A 6,238-nucleotide genomic window follows, 5' to 3' on the forward strand; every position below is an offset into this window, starting at 1 on the left:
GCTTTAGCTCTAAAATTTAGAGCTCTAAAGTTTAGAGGAGGAAATCAAACAAGCCCTGAGACTATTTAGATGGTTTCGATAGTTAGGCATCTCATAGCTCACTACCCCAGCTGCGTTTTCTCCCGTCGGTCCAGCCCTTTCCCCTCGGCCCCGCGTCCTCCGTCAGCAGCCAAGAAGTATCCCTCGCGTGGCAGCGAAACCGTCTGGAGAGATGTCTCCCGTCGGCGGGGCACGGTCAGGATGTTAATATGGTGCTTTTCGCACGCACCAACTAGACTCGCGCGCGCTTTCCTGGTGTCTTTCGTGCCCAGAAATTGGTTGTGCGCGCTGACGCGGACCTGTCTAGCCCACGAGCAGAGAGAGCAGATGGAGCGAAATTATTTGGCCATGTGCCCAACGCCCTGGCAGCTTTGACTCCCGTGACCTCATCTGCTACTCCTCCCCTCCCCCAAATTCTCTCTCCTCACGCACAACCACAGGCACAGTCACGCAGGCCACCGCCGGTCTCCAGCGCCGCTGCCGCCCAGCCACCCGCATTGTGCGCCGCCTAGCCACCACGCCATTGCTGCCCGCCACACCTGCCTCCAGCGGTGGCCGCCGCCCTAGCGACCGGTGCGGCACCCAGAAACGAGCAGCGCCGCCCGCTGCCCCCATCCACCACGCCGTCGGCCTCAACCAGCAGTGCGACCAAGCCTCCTGCAGCAGCTCCCTCCGATGCCCCAAGGTGCTGTGACTTCGATTTCAATTTCTTTCCCCAGTGATTTTGCCCTGTTTAGGTCGAAAATCAATTTTGCATCTTGTAATTAAGTTGCTTCCGCCCTTGTTGATTGATGCTCTCATCTGATTTGTCTCCCATTTCAACTGCTCGCTTCGGGGCTTCTTTGTTCTTGCAGCAGCGGACGTCTAGCGGGAGCAACCTGGACTACCAACTCTGGCACCCCCATCTGGAAGAACTCTCCTGTCACTGTCAAACAGCAAGGTCAGACCACGCCTTGTCTCTCCTTCCTGGTTTCCTTTCTCCCTATATGAATTATTATCTAGCATATATGTTCTTCATTTGTGATAGCCTTGCTGTGGTGAATTAGCTACTATTTGGTTGCTAGCTGTTGTGATCTGCTATATTTTGCGCAAATTTAGATATAACACAAATTTCAGTGACTAATTTTGCTTTTGCTGCTCTATTCTTGCATTGTGATTCACTAGTTATGTTGTACTAGCTGGATAGAAATTTGTTATTATGTCTTTTAGTGTTCTATTACTAGCTGTATATGAATTTTTATTTTGTTTGACTGAAGTAATTTGTGTTATGTCTGAATTGGTAACAGGTTCCTCACTGTAATCTGGTTGCCTGTTACTGCTTTATTTGGTTCTGTCTGTGAGCTAGCCTCGAAGTCTTGGACAACTACTTAGACTCTACTAGCTACTGGTTAGCTCCTATCTTCTGACTCAAGTTGGTAGATAAGATATGACAGATCGTGGGTGGATGTATAGTGGTTGGAAGCGTGGTAGGCTATCAAATGAATAGGTTGACAAAACAAAAGAGTTTTTGGATCATGCCTTCTCAATCCCTGAATTAGTTGAGTCTGATACAATTAGATGCCCTTGTTCCATATGCCAGAATTTTTTCAAGCATAAAAGGCCTAGGATAGAGTTGCATTTGTGCCACAATGGGTTCAAGGAAAATTACCAAACTTGGACAGCACATGGTGAGAGGCGGGGAAATCAGAACCTTGAGATTGGTTCTGAGGTAGAACATGAGGGATTTGGTGAGATAGATTGGATGGATGCTATGTTAGTTGACTTAGCTGATGAGCATCCACCATTAGATGATGAAACACCAACTGGTTTTGCCGAAGCCTTCTATAGAATGGTTGTTAGTGCAGATGAGCAAGTACATGAGCAAACCTTGCATTCTAGTCTCTCTGCTGTTGCTCGTCTATTGGCCATTAAATCACATTACAATCTTTCAGTAGCATGTTATGATGATTATATGGAACTGATGCATGAACTCATTCCTCCTAATTCTAAGATTCCTAACAACTTCTACCAGTCTAGAAAACTGCTAGAGGGCCTTGGTATGCCATACCATAAAATTGATGTCTGTGATAAAAACTGCATGTTGTACTACAAAGATAACAAGGATAAGGATAAGTGTGACATATGTGGTACCTCCTGCTATAAGGATGGATCAAACAAGGTTCCTCGTAAAGTATTGCGCTACTTGCCCATTACAGATAGGTTACAAAGATTATATGCACATGAGGGCACAACAAAACTCATGCGTTCACACAAAGAAAATCTAGCAAGCTCTACTAAAATGTTGCATCCATGTCATGGAGAGGCATGGAAGCAATTTGATGCTGATTTCCCAAACTTCGCAGAAGATGCTAGGAATGTAAGACTTGGCATTGCAACTGATGGGTTCACACCATATAAATTGAATGCAGCCTCTTACACTTGTTGGCCATTATTTTGGGTTCCTTATAATCTTCCACCTGGTGTATGTATGAAGCCTGAGTATATATTCCTTGCTATGGTCATCCCTGGACCAGAACTTTCTATCTAGTTTCATGCTTTTTTCATTTGGAGTTTGTGACTAATAATTGTTGTTATTTCTAGGATGACTACTATGAAGCATTACAAGAAAGGTATCCAGAGAACTGGCAAGAGCAACCTTTTGATGGTCAAATTGCATATAATATTAGTCGTGGCTTGCCCCATGGTCGTCTTACAATAGGAGATGGTGCTGTCAACAAGGGTACAATAATTGATGCTGCTAAGGCAAGTGGGAGAAGTCTAGCAACCTCAAGGGCTTTTCAAAATCTAATGGCAAGATATGAGGAGTCAGTTGCAACCGTCGATCGCTTAACTCAACAAAATGCTGCCTTGTCTCAACAAAATGCCACATTGACTTAAGATGTGAAGCGTAATGGTCGTGTACTTGAGGTACAATTTTGTTTTGGCGCACTATCTGTCTACAGTTGAAGATATAAAAAGATAATCATGTTGGTAATTCTTCACCTGCAGCTCATTATTAACCAAGTACAGATAGAGATACCACCTGACCTGCTTTAGGAAGAAGAAAATAAGATGGTAAAGATTAAATTTTAAACTATTTCACTCTATCCAACTGAATAATCATGTTTTTTATGATCTGTATGTTCCTTTCATAGTGAAATGTTTCTAGCCTTTATTTGGTACATATGGGCATTCATATTCATGATCCATATTAAGTTATCACATTGTCATACTTTAAATATATGTTTTTTTGTGATCTGTATGTTTCTTTCATAGTTAATTATTTTTGGAGTTTATATGGTCTACATATTCTCATGAATGGTCCTATTTATTTTGTTTTGGATATAGGGAGGAGCTATAGATGAATCGTCTCATGCTTCAGCCAACCTGGACAACAGTGATGGCCATTGATTTGTGTGATGGCAGGAAGTATTTTGTGGAGCTGTAGTCTTTTGCTCATCGGACTATAGGTTATGGCAACATCCAGGGAGGGGCTATAGATGGATCCTCTCATGCTTCAGCCAACCTGGACAACAGGGATGGCCTGATTTGTTTGATGGCACAAAATATTTTATGGGCCGTAGTCTTTTCTTCATTGGACTACATGTATGGCTACTACCAACAAGTTGGAAGGGCATGTGATGTGCACAGAGGTATTTTGGTCATCACGCAACAAATGTGGATTGCTAGACTGCTAGTTGTGAAGTAGCAGCTATATATTGTCTATGCACCGCATGCATGCTTGTGCAGAAACAGCTACATATTGCCATCAAAGTTGCATTCTGGTACCAGCAGATTGCTAGCTACCAGCAGATGGACTCCTGAAGGGTCAAGGCATGTCATCTTGAAGCAATAGGTGCCAGGTTGTGTTTTGAAGGCATGTGTGTTTGTGCAGCAGCAAGTTGTGTTGGGAGCTAGATATTGCCTTCATAGGCACCTGTTAGGAAACTGCCATTTGAACCTGTGGCTGTTAGGTACCTAACTAGGAACCGTACTTCAAATTGTGCTAGCTGTTAGATAACTAACTAGAAGGCTAACTAGCAGGCGGTAACTATAATTTAGCTTTGGATTGAGTTGTATTTGTTATGAACAACTTGAATGATGTTTTAAGACCATCTGTAATATTTATATTACTTGAGTATGGATGAATGGTTGAATGACTTTCTATATAATATTGTCGCATTGAGTAGTTAAATCAGCTGCTGTTAAAAGTAATTTTAATGGCTCAAATAAGATAAAATTTTTGAATGGGCAAATTGGTAGGCAGATCATTTCCCGTCAGAGATACCCTGATGGTAGGTAACTGACGGGGAAGACAATTTTTTTCCCTGACGGGTTACTGTCTGACAGGGAAAGTTTGAATATATCCGGTAAAGTAACCGACACAGAAGTTGGAAGCATCCCTGACGGTTTCATACCTGACGGGAACTAGTTCTTGACGGGATGTCTAGCAACCGTCAGGCTAGGTCTTTCCTGACGGTTTAAGCCATTAGGGAATAGTTACTGACGGTTTTCCGTCAGGGAAGGTCCACTTTCCCTGTCAGTCTATCCCTGACGGCTCAACCCTGACGGTTACCGTCATGAATAGTCTTCCCTGACAGTTTCCACTGTTTTTCCTGACAGTTGTGGCCGTCAGGGAAAAAATGGCTGGGGTAGTGGCTTTAGAGCTTCAGTCCAGAAACCTCGATACCTGAGAGGTTTATATATACTTGCATAAGTGCATCTATAACAATGACCCCCTAAATCAGAGCCCTTACTTTTTTAGGAACCACTTGTTAGTCACATAACTCTGTTTTATTTTTTCTCCCATCTCCTACTCCCTTGCTTTCGTCGTCGTTATGCACCGCCAGAGTAGCTTGCGCAGAGGAGCCCTTCCCACACAAAGAGAAGGAGGCCACGCTGGGAGGAAGTAACTGCACCTAGTGAGGGGCCCGTCAGGAGCCAACGCTATCGTAGGAGAGGCAGTCACACTGGGAAGGACCGATACAGATCATGTGGGGAGGGGAGGGGGCGAGACCGCACCGGAGTCGAGTGTTGGGGGAGGCGGTAGCTACGTCGGTGGAGGGCTCGCTGGTAGAGGGCGCTCTGGGAAGAGTTGATGAGGACGGCAGTGAGGAGGTAGTTGGCGCTGGAAACCTATCTTTGTGTCGAGGATGGTGGATCCACGCTAGCGGACATAGGAACATGCTACGATGGAGAAAGGCCATGGCAGAACGATCCTAGCATCGGATCTAAGATCCAGGGACCTACTGGAGCGGCTAGTGGCAGCGGCATGGACCAGAGAGCAAAGCCGCGGGCGGGAGAATAATTCGTACCGGTGTGAGCTTCTATCCATAGAAAAACACATTTAGTCCCTTCCCAAAAAAAGCTCCCAAAAATGAGGACTTGGTAGAGGAATTTGAGGGTCTTCTACTTTTGAGGACCAACGTAGGATATGGAGGACTTTTTTTTTTTTGCTCCTCTGCCCTAGAAAAATAAGATAGGAACTGGTTTATGTGCCTCACTGGAGATGCTCTGATTTGCTGTTTTTTTATAGTTACCACTAAAGGTGTTAGTTAAATTATTTAGTACATTAAGGGAAATTCCAATGAATAGTTTCTAGAGGCAGTTTTCAAGAAAGAAAGAGAAGAATTAAAGTCCACTTAAACTATTCTTTTCAACCATGATTTCTATAACAGTTTCTATACAAAGGATAATTTAAATGCAACACAAAAACAAGTAGATCTAATGTGGCAAGCAACCATATAGCCTCATTGCACAGTCGGGACTTTGTGCTCATCGGAACAACCATATAGAAATTGGGCATCAAACACAACAAGCAACTTTAGCAAACAAACATATATTAATCAATAGCAATCATATAACGTTGGGTTGCATATTGTCTCATGAGTACATGGCTCATCGGACCATAGGCCCATTTGATTCTCGACTGCAGGCCCATATCTACTCTCCCATCATCGACTCTACTCTTTCGTCTAATGGATAAGGTTCTATCACAGATGAGAAGAAACCAGAGCGCCACCGCCATCAGCACCCGACCCCAGCACTGCGTCGCTCCACAGCCAACACTCAGTTCTAGCGCTGCTCGCCGCTGCCTGGCCCCAGCACCACGACGTGCAGCAAAACTAGCGCCGCATAGCTGCCAAGCTTCATAGGAACCAACGCGCGGGAGGAGCGATTCGAAAGCGGGCGCGGGAAGAGTGAAGCAGGGGCGCGCTCG

At 44.7% G+C, this 6,238-nt stretch overlaps 1 long non-coding RNA gene across 3 annotated transcripts; it reads left to right on the forward strand.

Moving 5' to 3' along the window:
* Positions 1–404: 404 nt before the first annotated feature.
* LOC136538682 (uncharacterized) lies at positions 405–4,190 on the forward strand. 3 transcript variants are annotated; one of them, XR_010779424.1, is made up of 5 exons: positions 405–724; positions 894–979; positions 1,326–1,426; positions 2,620–2,946; positions 3,367–4,190. It is a non-coding gene; the product is annotated as an uncharacterized lncRNA (long non-coding RNA). The 3 variants fall into 3 exon arrangements; XR_010779423.1 differs by lacking the exon at positions 1,326–1,426 and adding an exon at positions 3,028–3,093; XR_010779422.1 differs by lacking the exon at positions 1,326–1,426.
* Positions 4,191–6,238: the final 2,048 nt, after the last annotated feature.

The sequence above is a fragment of the Miscanthus floridulus genome, chromosome 2 (genome assembly GCF_019320115.1).
Source record: "Miscanthus floridulus cultivar M001 chromosome 2, ASM1932011v1, whole genome shotgun sequence".
Lineage (NCBI taxonomy): Eukaryota > Viridiplantae > Streptophyta > Magnoliopsida > Poales > Poaceae > Miscanthus > Miscanthus floridulus.